Source organism: Phocoena phocoena, chromosome 8, assembly GCF_963924675.1.
Source record: "Phocoena phocoena chromosome 8, mPhoPho1.1, whole genome shotgun sequence".
Taxonomy (NCBI): domain Eukaryota; kingdom Metazoa; phylum Chordata; class Mammalia; order Artiodactyla; family Phocoenidae; genus Phocoena; species Phocoena phocoena.
This window is the reverse complement of record NC_089226.1, coordinates 75,417,515-75,441,301: the sequence shown is the minus strand read 5'-3', so window position 1 is coordinate 75,441,301 and position 23,787 is coordinate 75,417,515.

Genomic DNA, 23,787 nt, shown 5'->3' with positions numbered 1-23,787 from the left:
AGGACCAGATGGCTTCACAGGCGAATTCTGTCAAATATTTAGAGAGGAGCTAACACCTGCCCTTCTCAAACTCTTCCAAAATATAGCAGAGGGAGGAAAACTCCCAAACTCATATACAAGACCACCATCACCCTGATACCAAAACCCAACAAAGATGTCACAAAGAAAGAAAACTACAGGCCAGTGTCACTGATGAACATAGATGCAAAATCCTCAACATAATACTAGCCAACAGAATCCAACAGCACATTAAAAGGATCATACACCATGATCAAGTGGGATTTATCTCAGGGATGCAAGGATTCTTCAATATATGCAAATTAATCAATGTGATACACCATATTAACAATTTGAAGAATAAAAACCATATGATCGGGCTTCCCTGGTGGCACAGTGGTTGAGAGTCTGCCTGCCGATGCAGGGGATGTGGGTTCCTGCCCCGGTCTGGGACGATCACACATGCCGCAGAGTGTCTGGGCCCGTGAGCCATGGCCGCTGAGCCTGTGTGTCCAGAGCCTGTGCTGCACAACGGGAGAGGCCACAACAGTGAGAGGCCTGCGTACTGCAAAAAAAACAAAAAAAAAAAAAACAGAAAAAATATATTATCATCTCAATATATGCAGAAAAAGCTTTTGACAAAATTCAACACCCATTTATGATAAAAACCCTCCAGACAGTAGGCATACAGGGAAATTACCTCAACATAATAAAGGCCATATATGACAAACCCATGGTGAAAATCGTTCTCAGTGGTGAAAAGCTGAAACCATTTCCACTAACATCAGGAACAAGACAAGGTTGCCCACTCTCACCACTATTATACAACACAGTATTGAAAGTTTTAGCCACAGCAATCAGAGAAGAAAAAGAAATAAAAGGAATCCAGATCAGAAAAGAAGACGTAAAGCTGTCACTGTTTGCAGATGACATGTTACTATACACAGAGTATCCTAAAGATGCTACCAGAACAGTACAAGAGCTAATCAATGAATTTGGTAAAGTAGTAGGATACAAAATTAATGAACAGAAATCTCTTGCATACCTATACACTAATGATGAAAAATCTGAAAAAGAAATTAAGGAAACACTCCCATTTACCACTGCAACAAAAAGAATAGAATACCTAGGGATAAAGCTAACTAAGGAGACAAAAGATCTGTATGCAGAAAACTATAAGACACTGATGAAAGAAATTAAAGATGATACAAACAGATGGATACATATACCATGATCTTGGATTGGAAGAATCAACATTGTAAAAATGACTATACTACCCAAAGCAATCTACAGATTCAATGCAATCCCTACCAAACTACCAATGGCATTTTTTACAGAACTGGAACGAAAAATTTCACAATTTGTATGGAAACAAAAAAGACCCCGAATAGCCCCCCAATCTTGAGAAAGGAAAACGGAGCTGGAAATAATCAGGCTCCCAGACTATAGAGTATACTACAAAGCTACAGTAATCAAGACAGAATAGTACTGGCACAAAAACAGAAATAGAGATTGATGGCACAAGATAGAAAGTCCAGAGATAAACTCTCGTACATATGGTCATCTTATTTTTGACAAAGGAGGCAATAATATACAATGGAGAAAAGACAGCCTCTTCAATAATTGGTGCTGGGAAAACTGAACAGCCATATTTAAAAGAATGAAATTAGAACACTCCGTAACACCATTCACAAAAATAAACTCAAAATGGATTAAAGACCTAAATGTAAGGCCAGACACTATCAAACTCTTAGAGGAAAACACAGGCGGAACACTGTATGACATAAATCACAGCAAGATCTTTTTTGACCCACCTCCTAGAGAAATGGTAATAAAAACAAAAATAAACAAATGGGACCTAATGAAACTTCAAAGCTTTTGCACAACAAAGGAAACCTTAAACAAGACAAAAAGACAACCCTCAGAAGGGGAGAAAATATTTGCAAATGAAGCAACTGACAAAGGATTAATCTCCAAAATTAGCAAGCAGCTCATGCAGCTCAATATCAAAAAAGCAAACAACTCAATCCAAAAAGGGGCAGAAGACCTAAATAGACATTTCTCCAAAGAAGATATATGGATTGCCAACAAACACATGAAAGAATGCTCAACATCACTAATCATTAGATAAATGCAAATCAAAACTACAATGAGGTATCACCTCACACCAGTCAGAATGGCCATCATCAAAAAATCTACAAACAATAAATGCTGGAGTGGGTGTGGAGAAAAGGGAAACCTCTTGCACTGTTGGTAGGAATGTACATTGATGCAGCCACTATGGAGAACAGTATGGAGGTTCCTTAAAAAACTAAAAATAGAACTGCCATACAACCCAGCAATCCCACTACTAGGCATATACCCTGAGAAAACCATAATTCAAAAATTGTCATATACAACAATGTTCATTGCCGCTCTATTTACAATAGCCAGGACATGGAAACAACCTAAGTGTCCATCAACAGAAGAATGGATGAAGAAGATGTGGCACATATATAGAATGGAATGTTACTCAGCCATAAAAAAAAAACGAAATTGATGTATTTGCGGTGAGGTGGATGGACTTAGAGTCTGTCATACAGAGTGAAGCAAGTCAGAAAGAGAAAAACATAGACCATATACTCACACATATATCTGGAATCTAAAAAAAAAAAAAGTGGTTCTGAAGGACCTAGGGGCAGGACAGGAATGAAGACGCAGATGCAGAGAATGGACTTGAGGACACAGGGAAGGGGAAGGGTATGTTGGGACGAAGTGAGAGAGTGGCATGGACATATATACACTACCAAATGTAAAATAGCTAGTGGGAAGCAGCCGCATAGCACAGGGAGATCAGCTCGGTGCTTTGTGACCACCTAGAGGGGTGGGATAGGGAGGGTGGGAGGGAGACGCAAGAGGGAGGAGATATGGAGATATATGTATATGTATATGTATAGCTGGTTCACTTAGTTATAAAGCAGAAGCTAACACACTACTGTAAAGCAATTACACTCCTATAATGACATTAAAAAAATTTTTTTTAATAAATAAAAAAACTAAAAGTCAGGGCTTGTAATAATAATAAAATCATTTTTAAGGTTATGAATTTTACTCTGAGTAAAGCTTCAAATGTATATAATAAGTTCTAAGAAGTAGAGTTCTAAATTTTAATTATTTTCTACTTTGTCTATAATGGTAATTTTTGCTTTTCCATTTGATTCCTTCTTTACTTAGGAGATTACATTTTTATTCCAAATGACTGGGTGGTTTTAATTAAGTTTTTGATAGCTATCAGTTTGTGTTTTATTATATTCTGGAAAAGAGACTTATACAGTTGTTTCTTTGGGGAATTTAGTTTTTTGGTGGTCTGGTATGTGGTCAGTTAGTTTAGATTTTTAAATTCATTATTAAAATTCAAAAAAAAATACCGAGAGCATCAAGTTTCTGTTCCTCAGTGTACAGTCTCTTGAACATACTAGGGTAACACCAGGCTAAGAGGCCCAGTAGTCCCTTGGTAGGGCCAGAGTGATTGGAATACTTAAAGCAACCCTCAGATAGTTAAACATCTACCTGTATACTACCAATGTTGCCCTTCTGATATGCTATAGGAAAAAGGGGAATACAATGAAATTAATGGTAATCATTAGTGCTATATGGTTCAGAAAGAGGAGGCATTAAAACATGAATTCTAAAAAATCTCTTTGGTGGCCAGACTGGACGCAGTCAAATCAGACTGCCCACAGACTAATTCACACAAGGTACATCTTAGGTTATATTTCCTAGAAGAGCCTGAGATAGGCATTCTGTTGCAAGTGATTCTTTTGTGCAAGCAGGTGCTTTTAGGAGAAAACTTTTAAGAAAGTCAAGGTGAGAGAAGATGAGCAAAATGGGGGCTGTACTGAAATTTAGCTTCTGTCAGCCCCCATCAGAGAAAACTGGAGCATGAACAGTACCGCAGAGGTAGATCCCACACTGAGGTTAAGGGGTTGAGCTTTTTACCCTCACATGAATCATTCAATTACTAAATGCCACTCCCATGGGACAGCTTAACCTCTGGGCTATTTCTATATGAGGCAGTTCCTGTTGGCCTTAAGCACAGCTGTGAGTCATTAACTGCTGGAGGTTGGGTGCACTGGAGTAGGAAAGGAGATGTAGGTGGGCATCAACAGCACCTACTATTATAAATATAATTAATAATATTATATAATATAAATATATAACAGACTTTAGTGATTATGACTTTGAGCACCTTGGAGTTCTGGTGCTACTCTGCTTCCATCTCATTGGCCTCTAGGAAGTACAACCTTAGCAAGCATGAGACAGTATGACCAAGACCAAATTAAGTCTTGGTCACTCACTCCTTGGAAACTCCTTTATTTGGGTTGTTTAGTGAAGCTGTAAGAACTGCCAAAAATATTAGCATAATTTGCAGAAAGAAAAAGGCAACACGTTCAAACAGCACAGTAAAATCCTTCTAACCACATCAAACTGGGTGACTAGGATGTACTGAGCTTCTTACAAAACTGCTTGAATCTTAAATGTTAGAGAAACCAGGATTTCAATGATGATATCATTTACAGGGAGATTCTGAGCCAGTCTGCCATCATGAGCTAGAAAACCTGGGTTACAATTGTTAAAAAAAAGTGTGGAAAGATTATCAAATTATTCTACAAAGATTTCAAACATTTTACAAGTTTATTTATTACAAATGAATGTGCTAAATTTTGCATTGTTTTAGTCTTGTCACTAAAGCTGGACTTCTTGACTAGTTTTTCAATGGAATAGTTTCTATAACTTAAAGCAAAAAAACTCTTTTAAAATCATTCTCTGGTCTCCTTTGGTATCTTGGCTACTGAAGACAATTTTTAACTTAGTATTTAATATATCTTACCCTGAGATTCATAAATATACTCTTTGATTTTAACGCTATGACTCTGTTTACAGCCAGCCAAACATAGGGACTTCTTACTGTCAGACACAAAGAAATATATTATCCTTTTGTCTGGGTTACCAGGAAGCTCAAAGGTAAATTTTTAGTAAAACTCAAGTCAGTCTATGTTTCAGAAACAACTAGAATCCTGACTTCATCACTATATAATTCTTTTTAGTGGTACTGGTCAATGTCTGCATTTTCTTATTCATCACTTCAAATCTTCTGATGTAGGCAGGATATAAAAATAATGTATCTATCTATCTATTCTCCAAATATATATATATTTACATGTTACCTAGTTTTTACATATACAGCATATAAATATGCTCATTTATATATATTTGTTTATACAAAACTGATTTCATGTTCGTATGTTATATATTTTATATTTATATTTGTTTATACAAAACATATTTGTATGTATAGTTATATATGAAGTTATAAATGTACTTACATATATGTTAAACTATATAAATATATATATGTGTATACATATATGTATTCTCTCAAATAGATCATTCAAATTTAAATTTGGCTTAAATATGAAAGACTGATTTTACAAGAACTAGGAGTATTCATCAAATAGGTTTTCACTTAAAACCTCACAAATATTAGTATACTCATGTTTTTATTAATCAATAAAGCAAGGCCAAATGATGCAGGATTTCATACCCAGTAGATATATACACTGATGGATGGAATGATTGACTGATTGTTTATTTTATTCATTTAGTAATCAATTTAACAATTACTGAATGTCCATTCCACTCAAGGAATTAAAAATGAGTAAGTCTCTGCCTTCCCTTGGAACTCCTAATATAGTGGGAAAGGCAGACATAGAAAGAAATTAAATGTAATTAACCATATTAAATGCAAAATGGACATTGTGCAATGAGAGCACAGAGGAGGGAATATTAATAGACACCAATTAATCCCCCATCAGATACAATAATAATAGTTATGAATTGATGCACTTCAACTGTGAATCAGGGCTAAATGCTTTACTTAAGTTAATCTCATATAATCTGTACAATTTTATGAAACGAGCTACTGAAAGTAAGTCAATTTAACAAAAGTAAGTAACTTGCGTAAAGTCAAACTGCTTGTATTTGTTGGCACCAGCCTTCATTATAAAAATAACCCCATCCCCTGCAATTAGGGGAGTCTCTCTGGAGAGAAGATCTTTGATCCAGGTTTTTAAATATAAATAGCTACTTTCCTAAATATGAAGTTGAATGCAAATAAAGACTGGATAAAAATATACTGTGATCTTTGACTGTAGAGCTAGCTAAAGTTGAACCAGTCTGGAGTTTCTGATTCATTTAGTTTTTCATTCATCATAAGTCCATTTTCGTAATTCATATTTTTCTAAGAAATAACCACTGTATCACAATTATAATTTTTTGCATTAAGTTGTACATATTATTCTTTGAAAGATTGAAAAAACCTCAACCATGTATGAAATTACATTCCTAATATTATTAATTTATACATTCATTCATTATATTTGAATTGATTTTGCCAACTTCATCAGTATTTTTCCAAAGAACTTATATGATATTTGACTGTATCACCTTCATCTACAGAGCTTCTTTGTTTTCTGTTTTGTGAAATTTTACTTTTAAATTTATTATTTACCTCCTGCTCCTTCTTTGAATTGAGTGTGCTGTTCTTTTTAAATTTTATAGCTTAACAACTTTATTTTTTAAATATGAATTTAGGGCTATGTATTTTTCCTGTAAGGATGGCTTTGCTTACATACCAAAGTTTTTAAATATCATGCATTTTTTTAATGTTTATTTTTATTTATTTATTTTTCGCATTAGTCATCCATTTTATACATATTACTGTATACTTGTCAATCCCAATCTCCCAATTTATCACCCCCCTCACCGCCTGCCGCTTTCCCCCCTTGGTGTCCATACATTTTTTCTCTACTTCTGTGTCTCAGTTTCTGCTCTGCAAGCCAGTTCATCTGTACCATTTTCTAGGTTCCACATATATGCGTTAATATATGATATTTGTATTTCTCTTTCTGACTTACTTTACTCTGTATGACAGTCTCTAGATGCATCCACGTCTCTACAAATGACCCAATTTCTTTCCTTTTAATGGCTGAGTAATATTCCATTGTATATACGTATCACATCTTCTTTATCCATTCATCTGTCAATGGGCATTTAGGTTGCTTCCATAACCTGGCTATTTTAAATAGTGCTGCAATGAGAATTGAGGTTCATGTGTATTTTTGAATTATGGTTTTCTCTGGGTATATGACCAGTAGTGGGATTGCTGGGTCATATGGTAATTCTATTTTTAGTTCTTTAAGGAACCTCCATACTGTTCTCCATAGTGGCTGTATCAATTTACATTCCCACCAACAGTGCAAGAGGGTTCCCTTTCCTCCACACCCTCTTCAGCATTTGTTTTTTGTAGATTTTCTGATGGTGCCCATTCTAACTGGTGTGACGTGATACCTCATTGTAGTTTTGATTTGCATTTGTCTAATAATTAGTGATGTTGAGCAAGCTTTTCATGTGCTTCTTGGTCATCTTTGTGTCTTCCTTGGAGAAATGTCTATTTAGGTCTTCTGCCCATTTTTGGATTGGGTTGTTTGTCTTTTTAATATTGAGCTGCATGAGCTGTTTATATATTTTGCAGATTAATCCTTTGTCAGTTGCTTCATTTGCAAATATTTTCTCCCATTCTGAGGGTTGTCTTTTCGTATTGTTTATGGTTTCCTTTGCTGTGCAAAAGGTTTTAAGTTTCATTAGGTCCCATTAGTTTATTTTTGTTTTTATTTCCATTACTCTAGGAGGTGGGTCAAAAAGGATCTTGCTGTGATTTATATCAAAGAGTGTTCTTCCTATGTTTTTCTCTAAGACTTTTAGAGTGCCCAGTCTTACATTTAGGTCTCTAATCCATTTTGAGTTTATTTTTGTATATGGTGTTAGGGAGTGTTCTAATTTCATTCTTTCATATGTAGCTGTCCAGTTTTCTCAGCACCACTATTGAAGAGACGGTCTTTTCTCCATTGTATATCCTTGCCTTCTTTGTCATAGATTAGTTGACCATAGGTGCGTGGGTTTATCTCTGGGTTTTCTATCCTGTTCCATTGATCTATATTTCTGTTTTTGTGCCAGTACCATAGTGTCTTGATTACTGTAGCTTTATAGTATAGTCTGAAGTCAGGGAGTCTGATTCCTCCAGCTCCGTTTTTGTCACTCAACACTGCTTTGGCTATTCGGGGTCTCTTGTGTCTCCATACAAATTTTAAGATTCTATTGTTCTAGTTCTGTAAAAAATGCCATTGGTAATTTGATAGGGATTGCATTGAATCTGTAGATTGCTTTCGGTAGTATAGTTATTTTCATAATATTGATACTTCCAAACCAAGAACATGGTATATCTCTCCATCTGTTGGTATCATCTGTAATTTCTTTCATCAGTGTCTTATAGTTTTCTGCATACAGGTCTTTTGTCTCCCTAGGTAGGTTTATTCCTAAGTATTTTATTCTTTTTGTTGCAATGGTAAATGGGAGTGTTTCCTTAATTTCTCTTTCAGATTTTTCATCATTAGTGTATAGGAATGCAAGAGATTTCTGTTCATTGATTTTGTATCCTGCAACTTTACCAAATTCATTGATTAGCTCTAGGAGTTTACTGGTGGCATCTTTAGGATTCTCTATGTATAGTATCATGTCATCTGCAAACAGTGACAGTTTTACTTCTTCTTATCCAATTTGTATTCCTTTTATTTCTTTTTCTTCTCTGATTGCCGTGGCTAGGACTTCCAAAACTATGTTGAATAATAGTGGTGAGAATGGACATCCTTGTCTTGTTCCTGATCTTAAAGGAAATGCTTTCACTTTTTCACCATTGAGAATGATGTTTGCTGTGGGTTTGTCATATACGGCCTTTATTATGTTGAGGTAGGTTCCTTCTTTGTCCACTTTCTGGAGAGTTTTTCTCATAAATGGGTGTTGAATTTTGTCAAAAGCTTTTTCTGCATCTATTGAGATGATCATATGGTTTTTATTCTTCAATTCGTTAATATGGTGTATCACATTGATTGATTTGTGTATATTGAAGAATCCTTGCATCTGTGGGATAAATCCCACTTGATCATGGTATATGATCCTTTTAATGTGTTGTTGGATTCTGTTTACTAGTATTTTGTTGAGGATATTTGCATCTATATTCATCAGTGATATTAGTCTGTAATTTTCTTTTTTTATAGTATCTTTGTCTGGTTTTGGTATCAGGGTGATGGTGGCCTCATAGAGTGATTTTGGGAGTTTTCCTTCCTCTGCAGTTTTTTGCAAGAGTTTGAGAAGGATGGGTGTTAGCTCCTCTCTGAATGTTTCATAGAATTTACCTGTAAAGCCATCTGGTCCTGGATTTTTGTTTGTTGGAAGATTTTTCATCACAGTTTCTATTTCATTACTTGTGATTGGTGTGTTCATATTTATTATTTCTTCCTGGTTCAGCCTTGGAAGGTTTTACCTTTCTAAGAATTTGTCCCTTTCTTCCAGATTGTCCATTTCATTGGCATAGAGTTGCTTGTAGTAGTTAGTCTCTTAGGATGCTTTGTATTTCTGAGGTATCTGTTGTAACTGCTTTCTCATTTCTAATTTTATTGGTTTCGGTCCTCTCCCTCATTTTCTTGATGAGTCTGGCTAATGGTTTATCAATTTTGTTTATCTTCTCAAAGAACCAGCTTTTAGTTTTATAGATCTTTGCTATTGTTTTCTTTGTTTCTATTTCATTTATTTCTGCTCTGATCTTGATGATTTCTTTCCTTCTACAAACTTTGGGTTTTGTTTGTTCTTCTTTCTCTAGTTCCTTTAGGTGTAACATTAGATTGTTTATTTGAGATTTTTCTTGTTTCTTGAGGTAGGCTTGTATAGCTATAAACTTCCCTGTTAGAACTGCTTTTGCTCCGTCTCATAGGTTTTGGATCGTCGTGTATTTGCTGTCATTTGTCTCTAGGAACTTTTTGATTTCCTCTTTGATTTCTTCAGTGATCTCATGATTATTAGTAATGTACTGTTTAGCCTCCATGTGTTTGTGTTTTTTACATTTTTCCCCTGCAGTTGATTTCTAATCTCATAACGTTGTAGTCAGAAAAGATGCTCGATATGATTTCAATTTTCTTAAATTTACTGAGGCTTGATTTGTGACTCCAGATGTGATCTATCCTGGAGAATGTTCCATGCGCACTTGAGAAGAAAGTGTAATCTGCTGTTTTAGGATGGAATGTCTTATATATATCAAATAAATCTATCTGGTCTATTGTGTCATTTAAAGCTTGTGTTTCCTTATTAATTTTCTGTTTGGATGCTCTGTCCATTGGTGTAAGTGAGGTGTTAAAGTCCCCCACTATTATTGTGTTACTGTCAATTTCCTCTTTTATAGCTGTTAGCAGTTGCCTTATGTATTGAGGTGCTCCTATGTTGGGTGCATATATATTTATAATTGTTATATCTTCTTCTTTGATTGATCCCTGCATTATTATGTAGTGTCCTTCCTTGTGTCTTGTAACATTCTTTATTTTAAAGCCTATTTTATCTGGTATGAGTATTGCTACTCTACCTTTCTTTTGATTTCCATTTGCATGGAATATCTTTTTCCATACCCTCACTTTCAGTCTGTATATGTCCCTAGGTCTGAAGTGGGTCTCCTGTAGACAGCATATGTATGGGTCTTGTTTTTGTATCCATTCAGCAAGCCTGTGTCTTTTGGTTGGAGCATTTAATCCATTCATGGTTAAGGTAATTATCGATATGTATGTTCCTATGACCATTTTCTTAATTGTTTTGTGTTTGTTTTTGTAGGTCCTTTTCTTCTCCTGTGTTTCCCACTTAGAGAAGTTCCTTCAGCATTTGTTGTAGAGCTGGTTTGGTGGTGCTGAATTCCCTTAGCTTTTGCTTCTCTGTAAAGTGTTTGATTTCTCCATCGAATCTGAATGAGATCCTTGCCGGGTAGAATAATCTTGGTTGTAGGTTCTTCCCTTTCATCACTTTAAGTATATCATGCCACTCCTTTCTGGCTTGTAGAGTTTCTGCTGAGAAATCAGCTGTTAAGCTTATGGGAGTTCCCTTGTATGTTATTTGTCATTTTTCCCTTGCTGCCTTCAATAATTTTTCTTTGTCTTTAATTTTTGCCAATTTGATTACTATGTATCTCGGTGTGTTTCTCCTTGGGCTTATCCTATATGGGGCTTTCTGTGCTTCCTGGACTTGGGTGGCTCTTTCCTTTACCATATTAGGGAAATTTTCAACTATAATCTCTTCAAATATTTTCTTTGGTCCTTTCTGTCTCTCTTCTCCTTCTGTGACCTCTATAATGCAAATGTTTTTCTGTTAAATGTTGTCCCAGATGTCTCTTAGGCGGTCTTCATTTCTTTTCATTCTTTTTTCTTTATTCTGTTCCACGGCAGTGAATTCCACCATTCTGTCTTCCAGGTCAGTTATCTGTTCCTCTGCTTCAGTTATTCTGCTATTGATTCCTTCTAGTGTATTTTTCATTTCAGTTATTGTATTGTTCATCTCTGTTTGTTTGTTCTTTAATTCTTCTAGATCTTTGTTAAACATTTCTTGCATCTTCTTGATCTTTGCCTCCATTCTTTTTCCAAGGTCCTGGATCATCTTCACTATCATTATTCTGAATTCTTTTTCTGGAAAGTTGCCTATCTCCAGTTCATTTAGTTGTTTTTTCTGGGGTTTTATCTTGTTCCTTCATCTGGTACATAGCTCTTTGCCTTTTCATCTTGTCTATCTTTCTGTGAATGTGGTCTTTGTTCCAAAGGCTGCATGATTGTCGTTCTTCTTGCTTCTGCTGTCTTCTATTATTCTTTTATAAACAATGACTGCTAGTGTTGGAGGATCTCCTGCAGAGGTGATGGGTTGCTACGTCTCACCGTGAGGACAAGGAGACTGGCAGCAGAAGTTCTGAGAAGTATTCCTTGGTGTGAGCCCTCCCAGAGTCTGCCATTAGCCCCACCAAAGAGCCCCTCATTGTTTTAATTATCTAAATTTTTTATAATTTCTATTATGTTTTGAGAATTATGAATTACTTTGAAGTGATGTGACTATTTTTATTTTCAAACATAATGACATTTTTCTGACTCTTTTTAAATTAATTTTACTTAAATAACGTTTTTGTCATGGTAACTCATTAATATATTGATTTTTTTGTATTTCTTGAGACCTCTTTTTAGACTCAACATTAGGCTCTGATGTGTGGTAAATTTTGCAAATGTTTCACATGTACTTGAACAATACTTGTGTGGATTGTGATGTTCCTGAGGGCAGGGATTTTTGTTTGTTTGGTTCCCAGCAACAGTAATAGTTCCTTACATACAAAAGGCTCTTAAAATACACATAAGTCTAATAAGTTTTCTGTCTGCCATATACATATATAAATTCACCATATTATATTTAAAGAATGTAAAATTCATCGTTTTTTTCCTCCTGCCCAGAAAATATAAGCTCCCATGGCTTTATTTCCAATCTTCGATCTTTATTTTGTGGTTGCCTAGTATTTCAGTTCAGTTTTGTTTTTCCTTATATTTTTATTTATATATGTATTTAATATTCACTCCTATATTGAAGCCCAAGGCTCCAATTTTTATTTCATGCCTATTTGTTTCTCATCACCAAATTGTACACAAATGCTTACCAATGTATAACTGCAGGGTGAGGTTTATTTTGTTTTCACTGTATAGCTAGTAGGTTTATTTCATGAATATAAATCAAGTTTATAAGATGAATTTCATGGACTTTTATTTTTTCCATTTTAAATCAACTTTTATTGTTCTTGAAGTAATACATGCAGATGGTTTAGAAATAATACACAGAAGCTTATAACAAATATAGCTGTTCTCATCACTCCCCTACTCCTGCCTTTGGAAATCTCCTCCCAATTATTTCTTTGGACTGCCTCTTCTCTTATTTACTTTTAAAATTGTGAACACACACGCGCACACACACATACATTCATCTTTTGAATTATCACATACATTGATTGGCACAGTATTATGGTATAAAAGGGTAAAAATACTTTTACCTTTCTTCTTTCATTCCTCTTCCTCATTCATCCAACATAATTGTATCATCATTTTTAGTTAAGTCAATATTCAATGTTTTAATTCTTATAAATATTTTTTACTGGTGAACCAATTTTCCTTTCTTGAGCATATTTTGATTATTTCCTGGAGTTAATACCTTTTAATGTTCTTATACCTGTTGCCAAATATCTTGACACCTTCCAATAATTCTGTAAAAATCTTTCAATCAACAATTCCTGTTGGATTAGATCACCTTATAATCACATCTGTTGGATAACGTAGTCATTCAACCAGGAATAAACTCCTTGGCTACTCCATTCTCCTGCTAGAAAGATGACTTTTCCACCCTCACACTTGATGGGTATTTGGGCTGGGGTTTTGGGTTCTAGGTTGGAAATAATTTTCTGCCTAAATTTTTAATATGTGGCTTTATCGTCTTTAGATTTCCATTATTGCTACTAAGAAGTCAGAAATCATACGTATTCCTTTGGTGTCATGTGAGTCTATAAAATAGTCTTCTGATTGAACAAATCTATATCCTCTTTTCTTCTCAGTCATTTCATGTGAGGTGGAGCTCAAGATGGAGCTGTAGAAAAGTTTGAGTTAGTCAAGGAGAGAAATAAATTCCAAGAGATTCTAGAATTGACTAAAGTGGAAATGAAGTCTGAAGTGACAAATAAGTCTGAATCAACAGGTGTAGAAAAAATATCTTTATTACTAATCATACTAAAGTAGGAGATTGTGGCTTAGGTGTCTGTGCGTGTGACAACAATTGGCTTCCTAATACTAGACTTAATAAATAAGCATATTTACATGCCCATTCATAGGCTATGCTGGAAAATGATGTAACATGCCCATCTCCACTCTGTAACTTAGAACATGGAAGAGCAGATCAAAAGACAGTGTTCCTGGTAACAACTGGCTCCCAAAGAAAAAGGGAGAAGGAAGAGGTAATGCCATGCATGCCTAGATGCTACTCCTAAATATACATTCAGACTTCACTCTCTTCCCCAAGGGATGAATAAACGAGGGGGAAGAGAAAAGCCTGAATATTATATTAACTGTTGTCCTTCTGTATGTGAATTAGTTTCCTAGGGCTGCTACAACAAATAATCACAAACTTGGTGACTTAAAACAAGAGAAATGTTTTCTCTTACAATTCTGGAGGCCAGGAGTCTGAAATTAAGGTGCCAGGAGGAATGCATTCCCTCTGAAGGCTCTATTGGGAGAAAATTCCACTCCCTTTGAAACAGGTATGAGAATTCCTTGCAGAGAGACCCATCTTTGTTTGGCTGTTTTGGTAAACTTGTTCCATGTAGAAGTTAAGCCTCCAGGGTCCGAACGTAAATTTATTGGTGCCTAGATTTAAGGAAGTCAGAAGTTTCTCTGAAACTGGTGGAGGGATTTCTCTCACAGCTAAAAGAGAAATCGAGTAAAAAAGGAAGAGCTTGAATCTGCATGAAGAAATGGTGAGAGGAAAAAAGATGCCATAGAAGTGGTGATGGAGTGGGCTGCTGAAAAGAGACTTTGAGGGAGAAATGACCAAGAAGGGTGCTTTTACATAAAGATTCCAGCAGCACTCCTGTTATGTTTTTCATAGGGCCTGTCTTAAAACAGTACCTTAAATGTTTACTCCTGCTTGACTTACAGAGGCCCAGATGAATGTTGGGAACTGCAATGGTGTAATTATCTTTGATTAGTGACTAAGCTTACTAACCCCTTCCTTTATTTTATACAAAAACAACAAAAAGAGAGGAAGTAGGTGTTGGCTATAAGGCACAAATGTAGAGCATTCATGCATTGCTATAATTCCACTCATGAATATGCATAGGTTATGCATCAGTTGTTATTCTCAACAGCATAGAAGGTACCTCAACCAGTGTTATACTCATTTAGGATTAGAAAACAGATGGGGATATTGGAAAAAAATTCTGGGGAAAATATTGGGCAGAAGCCAAGCACTCTTAATTGTGCTCCATATGGAAGTAGTCCCTAGGCTTTTCATCATATAAAATGCGGCTGCTGATTTAAGATCCCAACGGAGGAGCTATAGTGATCCTTAGTGACAGCTTGGAATAATGCTGATGTTAAGGGTATGAAGGAACAACATTCAGAAGCAACACTGTACAGGGCAAAGTCTCTGAATTTAGGCAGCCCTGACTTCAAATTCTGCTTCTGTTGCTTTCTAGCTAGGTTGTCTTACGTAGGTAATTAGCCTCTTTGAGCTTCAATATCCTCAATTGCAAAAATGTAATGATAATGTAACCTCTCAGGAGTTTTTTCCAAGTGAAAAATATATGTACTTTTAAAATGCTTATACATAGGCACTCAAGTAATGTTAATGCAAGGAATTCTAAACCTACCAGACTGATTGCATTTCCTTTCAATCCATCTGATGAATTATTAAAATATATATATTATTTTAAAATTTTACTTGGTTGGAACTATTTTATTCTGTCCTAGTCAACTGGCACATCTTTTACTGATTGTCTGAACAGTAATAATTTCTGGCTCCTGCCTCCTGCATAAAAACCAAACTGTTCTCTCTCATTTATTCTATCCTACATGCAGTAGATTTCTTCATGTACATATTAAGATCACAACTTCCTTCCTGAGAGTTTTTTTTTTTAATTTTTTAGTCCCCATCGTGCACATGTGGGATCTTAGTTCCCTGACCAGCGATTGAACCTGCGCCCCCTTCGTTGGAAGCATGGAGTCTTAACAGTGGACGGCCAGGGAAATCCCTGAGAGTATTTTTTTATCACTCAATTATCTAGCTGACGTGCAAGTCCATCCTTTATTCCACTTGGCCTGTCCCCATGCCTACAACAGCTGATTGGACCAGTAGAGATTACTTGACATAGGATTGCCAGGTAGAATACAGGACACTTAGTTAAATTTGAATTTCAGATAAACAATGTATAATTTTTTCTTTATAAGCATGTCTGAAATGTTACATGGCACACATTTATTTGCTCAATCTGGCAAGCCTAACACAAAATGGGCCAGATTTTGTCCCCTAGGGATTTAGAATTAAAATATAAAAGCCTAGTTAGTCCACAGTGCGTGTTGGGATTGGTAGATCACATGGATCTGCCATTGTACAGTTAGAAATAAAGAAAGCTGGTATACAGAGGTAAAAGGAGGAATGGTACAGGTTTCAGAAGTGCAGAGATGAGAGGCCACAGGGCCACAGAGGGATGGAAAGAGTTATTCTAGTTTGTAATTTACTATTTCTTTGTTTTACTTCATTCTGAATCCAGACTATATACTTTCTGATATTGCATTCCATGAAATGCCCCTGTATCCAATACATTTCTTTTTTTGCTTAAGCAAGTTTGAATGAGGTTTTGTCTTTTGCAAGCATTTTGAAATGATTCAGAAGATCCAGAATCAGAAACTATTTTTGATTGGCATGAGATTGCCAACCGGCAAGCTCTTGCATTTGCCTGTGTATAACAAACAAACTGTGAAAATAATTACTGAGAATTAGTAAAATCTTATGTATTCAAAATTAAGAATGTTTTGAAATGTTTTAGAGTTTGAGAGAAAAAGAAAAAAAATGACGTTATTTGGGGAGAAGGTGAAGTCTGGTTTTCTTTCATAAGTGTTTTAACAACAGGATATAATTTCTTCTGAGTTCTGTCTTCTGATAAATGTATTTAAATGTTAGTGAGGAGCTCAGCAGAATTCAGCCAAACTAGCCTTTAGTTCCTTGTCAAACTAGCCTTTTAGTTTAGTTCAGCTCCTGGCTCTCAGTTCCTTCCCACATCAGGTATTTATAATAGCTGTTCTGCCTTCTGCTGAGTCTTTCTGGAGAATGACGGTCTCATCTGAAAGCTATAGCTGTTTAATCGTTTAAGGAGCATAATTAATGCTCATGTCCTTCTGTTTCTTTTCCCTCCCTACCTTGTGTTGCATTTTGCTCTGTGTTTCCCTAACCCAAGAAATTGAGATTACTATTGGCTATATTAATAGCAAAAGTATTTATAGGATAGAAAATTCTATTGATATTTAGTGTATTTTTATTTTAACTACAAATAAAACCATTGTTTAAGTGCAGGTAGATGGAATAGTAATAAAGGATGATATAGAAAAATAAATTGAAATATCAATGATATTATATTTTATTCATTTATTTACTTTATATACATATATATCATTGATTATCCATTGTTTGCCAGGCATCTACGTTTCTATTAAACATTAGAAGGTTACATATAAGAAATTATAGCTATGTTGAAATAACTGACAATCTAATGGCAGAAACAGGCAAGTAAGCATGTAATTTGGAGTTGGCTAAGAAAGGAATAATGGAAAAGGTAATGCTTCAGTTGCCTATAGAAACAAAGAGAGTAAAACAGGTAAAGAGGAGAAAGGAAAGCATCTTTCAAGTAGAGACAATAAATAGCACATTCAAACTCTTAGAGGCATGAGAGAACATAGAAGAATTTAGAAACTAAAAATAGTTTGATATATCTAAGCTAAAATATTCATTCAACAACATATCTTGGGCTGGAGTGGTAAACAGGTGGCCAGATAAAAAACAGCTTTTTATGCCATGATAATACATTCAGAATCTGTTCTTATTAAGGGAAGATTTTAAGCAGGAGGGAGGCATAGCCAGGTTTGCATTCTAACAGGATCACTCAGGTAGAGAATTGGAGCATTTTTAAGGAGCAAGAGAATTGTTGCAGGGAATCTGATTATTTCCAGTGTAACAGTCAAATATGATGATGGCCTAAACCAAAACGATGAGAGTAAGCAGTCATGTGTGTGCTGGAGATTAGACTTGCGTGTTTAGGGAGTAGAATAGACCCATCTCAGTGACTTATAATTAGGAGAGAAAAAGGGAGAAGGTACAGTCTGCCATGATTCCAGAGTTCTGACGTGGATGACTGTGGGGATTGGGGCATTTCTCTCTTTGTCTGTCTTTCTTTTTGTCTCTGCATCTCTGTCTCTGTCTCTATCTGTCTGTTTCTCTCTGTCAGTCTGTATCTCTTTCTCTCTCTCTCTCTCTCTTTCTCTCTCTCTCTCTCTCTCTCTCTCTCTCTCACACACACACACACACATACCAGCCCAGAAAAGAAACTGATTTGAGCAGAGGCAAAGAAAGTTAAAAAGAAGTGGTAAATTCATTGCTAATTTGAGGTACTTTGGGATATCCAGGAAGAAATGTCCAATATATTTGAACATAAGTGGCTGGGGATTATACACAGAGATGAAGGTTGGTCATCACTGGCATATTCTGGCTGGTGAATCATTTTTGCAATGATAAAACAATATATAAATTTGAGTTACAGCAGCAATGTTCTGAACTTTGAGAAAAGAGATTATAACTTTGGAGTATAAGTAAGTTTTAGAAAATGCATAATCAGTTTATCAATTAAAAAGCGTAAAGGACTGATTGTTAACCCTACCCTTCCTTTTTCCTTTCTCTCTTTATGTCTCTGTTTTTCTTTTTTCCTTTTCAATTTTTCCCTCCCCCTGCCACACACTTCCTTTCTTTTCCCCTTTTTCCTTCTACAGACACCATTAATTACAGAACATGTCAAGTAACTCACTGTTCAAAACAAAAGTTCATTTTAAAAATTTGGGAGAAAGAATAACACCTGAGCTTATAAACCTCAAAGACTTATAGAGACCTCATGGAAAACTCTTAGATTTATTAAAGGAATCTGCTTTCCTATCATTTCTCTTGTTAAGAAAGCAACATATACATTCCAATGTATAACAAAGAGAGAAGAGATGCATCCAAATTCTGGGCTTTATGAAAATGAGTCTTCCCTTTACCAGTATATCTTGGGATAGACCCCACTCTGTTACTTTAAACCTTGAGGCTAGATCATGATAGCAGTCAAAGAAATCACTGTGCCCAGCTGACAAGATATAACTTGTTTTAAGGTAAATATTCACAATATTTTAAAGCTGCTAATTCTGAATGAGTAGATCATAGAAACTTGAACTCAATTTTCCTTCTTTCCTCCCTGTCCAAGGCCCCAAGCTATTGAAGAAAGACCAGATCACATTCAAAACTCTCTTTCAACTGAAAAAAGAGTGCCCCTAGAATATTTGTTCTTCTCAAAATGTTTCTTTAGGCTGTCTCTGGGGCTTTGTGAAATCAAAGATAAGTTTTAGCTTGTACCTGTGCAAACAGGACTTTGAAATTCATATGCTCTTTACCAGTGGGTTGGTTTGGGGCAATTTATGGTTTTCTACCCCTTGGAAGAGTCATAGCCCTGAAAAACTTCTGTATCATAGGGGAAAAGATAAAGAAAGGAAAGGATAGTGACAAGGATCGACATTTCATGAATGTCTTTATAGTCCAGGCATTCTTATGCTTTTACATTTACATACGTCATCCCGTGAAACCTTGATTCTCACACTGCCAGGTAGGTTGTATTAGCTCCAGTTTAAAATAGATGAAGCTGAGTGTTAGAGTTGAGTGACTCATATGAGGTCACACATCTTGTTAATGACAGAGAGAAAATTCAAACCCAGCTGTGGGTACCTCTGAAATGTTCTGACTCCCCACATTTCTGTGTTGAACAGCTGATGAAATAGTCTACCTAAGGAAAATATATTCTCAAATAGAGGTATCTGTGAGATCCATAGCAAACCAATTTAAAAGAATTACTGAAAATATGAGGAAGGAAAACATGCAAAAAAAAAAAAAAGATGCTTCAGACGTTTCCAGAAGTTTCTGTTTAGCTGGTTGAGAAAATGTTTTTGTGGAAGACAAGTTGTTAACAATGTAGTAATGACTTGGTGGGCAGCAAAAATTACAAACTGTTATTCATCATCCACAGATAACTTTGGTGTTAAAGAATTTAGAATGTTTTGGAATTAACTGCTTCATCCTGGGAGCTTTGTCTTTCTCTACATCAACCGGCTAACCTTTATTACTCCTGTGAGAAGCTAATAACTTTCATAAACTTTTATTGTCATGGTGTGTTTAACAGTGGACTCTATGGGGATTAAAAAAGAGTTCACTGATTTGTAATATTTACCAATTTGCATGGTGTAAATACTCCAGCCACTGCTAATTTCAAGCTATCAACATAACATCACTAAACATTGAATTGGGAAGAGATGCTCCTTAGCTCAACATTATATAGTATTTCCTTGTAAATAATGAAAAGTGCATAGATAATAGTAAAACACAGTAACGTAATTATGAGCTGATGAGTTTTGAGTGTTTATTAACTTTATTTTTAATGTGATTTATTTAAGTTATATAGTTTAAGTTTTAGTAATGGCTGTGCTTAAAAACTGGCTTTCAAAGCTTCTGAAAATTTGTTTGCTTCTATGATCTGGCACGAGATGGCTCTAGCACCCTACACAGATGCCTTCATTCTACTTTTGGCTTCTCTGGGCTCACTTCCTCTCATTCTGTTCCAATCAGTGCTGCATACTATTGGCCTATTTGTCTGGTTTGTCTACCATCATAATTCTGTACTATCCCACTCTCATTGCCTAGAGTGATAGCTATGTTTGAAAATTGTCCAATATATTAACTATCCCAAAAGCATTTATAGCCTTGGCACGTGCATAAGAATAGTAATTTCTTAATTGAACTGAACCTTTGACTAACAGTAGAAATTTCAGGGACCATAACAGAGCAGTGGGTAAACATTTTAGGCTGGTGGAATTTCTTAGTAACCTGAAAATTACAAGGATTACGTAGTTATCAATGTACAATATAGGTCCTGAATCTACGTATCCTATGGCCTTTGCCATGTGATACTCAAATCTTTCATTTTTTGTTTGTTTGTTTTTTAGCATAAAACCAGACTTGGATTTATGTGAAACCAAACCCAATAGTTCTGATGATCTTTCTGGGATTTCTTGAGTAAAGTGATCTTTTAATAGGTAGCTTATTTCTTTGATTGAACTGATATACTGCAAATGTCATCAAGGATTTAAACAAATAAAAGGCTTTGAACTGCATAATCTTAGATCAGGAGGGATGTTATCATGCAGGTGAGGTGAGTTGAGACCTTTTTGAATAGGACAGTACTTTGATCATCCCAGACATATAAGGGGAGTACCTTTCTTTAAAGTTGTCAAGAGGAAGATATTTAACAGCTGCTCATGTTCAAGTTCAGGGAGGAAATGTTTTCAACAATAAGACTTCCTTCTATCACACCTCAGTCTCTCCTGCTGTACTGTATATTTCACATTCTTCACTCAGTGACAGAATTGATACGCGTTGGGCCTGCCGTCAGTGGTCATAAAGCCAAGCTATTCCTCAAAGATTGTTAATCTACTACCCTTGTAAGATTGTTGCTTACTACCCTTCCCTTTCCTTGTTTGAACAAACTCAATCCCTTTAACTTTTCCACTGGAATTATATTTGCATGTTTCGCTCTATGCAAGCATTTTAATCTCTTAGCAACTAATGCATGGTGGGGATTTACTACCACCATCACCACCCACCCACTCATATCCATTTATTTTGCATTTCACTTTTGGGATTCCATGAATGGCAGCAACCTGCTGCCACCAAGGAAACTGAAACATACCCTGAACTGATTTATAAGTATGTCTCCTCTTTGCTGCCTTTGAGATGTAAAGAGGAGACTTGGATCCCTGGTGCTAGGATGCATCTGTCAGGAAACAAATGGCAGAAAGAGGTGACTGGCAATAAAGTCCAAAAGGGGATCTGCAGATTCTCTTACAATAATCATAGTGGTGGTAAAATCACCTGTGAAATATTATAATCTTACTGTTATTATTAATAATGGTGCTGTTTAACAAGGCAAGCATTAAACTGAGCGTGGTCACTTATTAGCATCATATGTAATGGAATGAGTCTCATATTAGAGATCAGGAGATTTGGGTTAATCTTGGTTCTGTCTTGATTGATGACTTGAATGATTTAATTCCATAAACATTATTAAGCACCTATATTGTGCAGAGCAATATGTGTGGCACTAAGAATAAAAAAGAAATGTCTTCTGTCTTCAACATATTCATGATGTAGTAGGTCAAATCAATTAATCTCATTTCTAAGATTTTTTAAATGGAAGTTTGACATTAACTTATCTCCAGGGTCACTTTCAGCTTTACATCGCCAGTATCTAAGTTGCATAATCTTGAACATTTCTTATCATTAAGTTTCTTTCTTTTCTTGTTTACAAAGAAACATTGAAATGCAGAAGTTACTTTCAACAACAATCTTGCAGCTGATAAACTAGTGTGACCTTAAAAACTTTTCTAACATATCCAAGTCTCAGGTCCCTTACTAGCAAAGTCAGAATATTAATATCTACTTCTCAAAGATGAAGGGACCAAAAGTAATAATTTAGGCAAGACTTGGCACAAAGAAAGTACTCAGTAAATGTTAGCTATTATTATATTTATTAATAGATTTTTAGAGGGATGAAATGTAAAATAATTTATATAAATTACTAGTACAGTGTTGGGTACATAGAGAGCTCTCAAATATGGAAACTAGTATTATCTGATTATTAATGCTCTTATTATTTTAAACCGTAGTCATTATGTCATTTATATTGATTAAATTCATTGCAAACTCATGAGGAGAATTTTCAGTATATATTAAGAATTAGATTCATAGAGGATAAGCTACTTGTTCAAGATCATACAGTCTCCCTCCCAACGGGGGGAGAGGGGGGAAACTAGAAGAAGAAAAAAGGAAAACGTTGAATTTAGAAAGAACATGGCCAACAATTTATTAAACTGCAAAACCAGCTTGGTTAATCAATCAACAATAGTCTCTGGAGGACCAGAGTTCTGCATGTAGTTGCAGGTAGTAAGGGCATGTGAGTGTTACTTCCTTCACTCCTTCAACACATTCCTAAACACAACTGTGGACCAGACACTGTTCTGGGTAGGGACATAGGTAGAGAGAACAGACATAGCCTCTGCTTCCATGAAGCTGAAAGTCTAGCAAAGGAGAATTTTAATAGCCAAATTATTACCCCAAATTGCAAGTGGGACCCAAGAGAATATATGTTTGCAAGGGGAATTTGGCCAACAGGTGAGGGAATTTTCCCATGAGAAAGTGATGACTGGGCCACCAAATTCTGCGGAATAAAGAGGAATTGTTTAGATGAAGGGAGAGGCTGAGTTAGGCACTTCAATCCAAGAGAGGCACACAGTAGGAGGGAACATTTTGTATCCCAGCAACAGGAAATTTTGACTAGAGCAAGAGGGCAAAGATCAGAGTGATGTGAAAAGAAACTGAGAAAGTAAGGGTCTGGAAGAAGGCAGAATACAACATCTTATGCCTCTTGTTAAATATTTGGTCTTTATCATAAAAGCAATGAGAAACCACCAAAGGCTTAACTTGCTGGGGGTACAATCAGATGTATATTTTGCTAAGTCCAAAATGGCTATGATGGGAAGAACAGATTGGAGTGTATAATTTTGTTGTTTGAGTGGGTAGCTCCACTATTCCTATATTTGACCTGGTAAGGGATAGGACTGTAACATATAGATGAAGACATTACCAATGTAAAATTCTCCTCCCATCATTAGGGCCTCTTATGACCCTGATGATATAAAGAAAATAAAGATCATTATAGTTCACCAACTCTTTTATTAACCTGATGTCTAACAGGATAGCCTCAAATTTGTTTCAGGGAAGATCCCAATTCCACAATACCTCTACCAATAATTCTGTGCTGCCACCACCATCATTCATGCTGTTATTCATTTGTTTATATATTCAGCAAATATACATGGAGAATCTGTAAATAAACAGTGTTCTAGATGATAAGAATCCATCAAGAAATAAGAGACAAAGCCCTCTTCCTTCAGGGAGTTTAATTCTTCATAA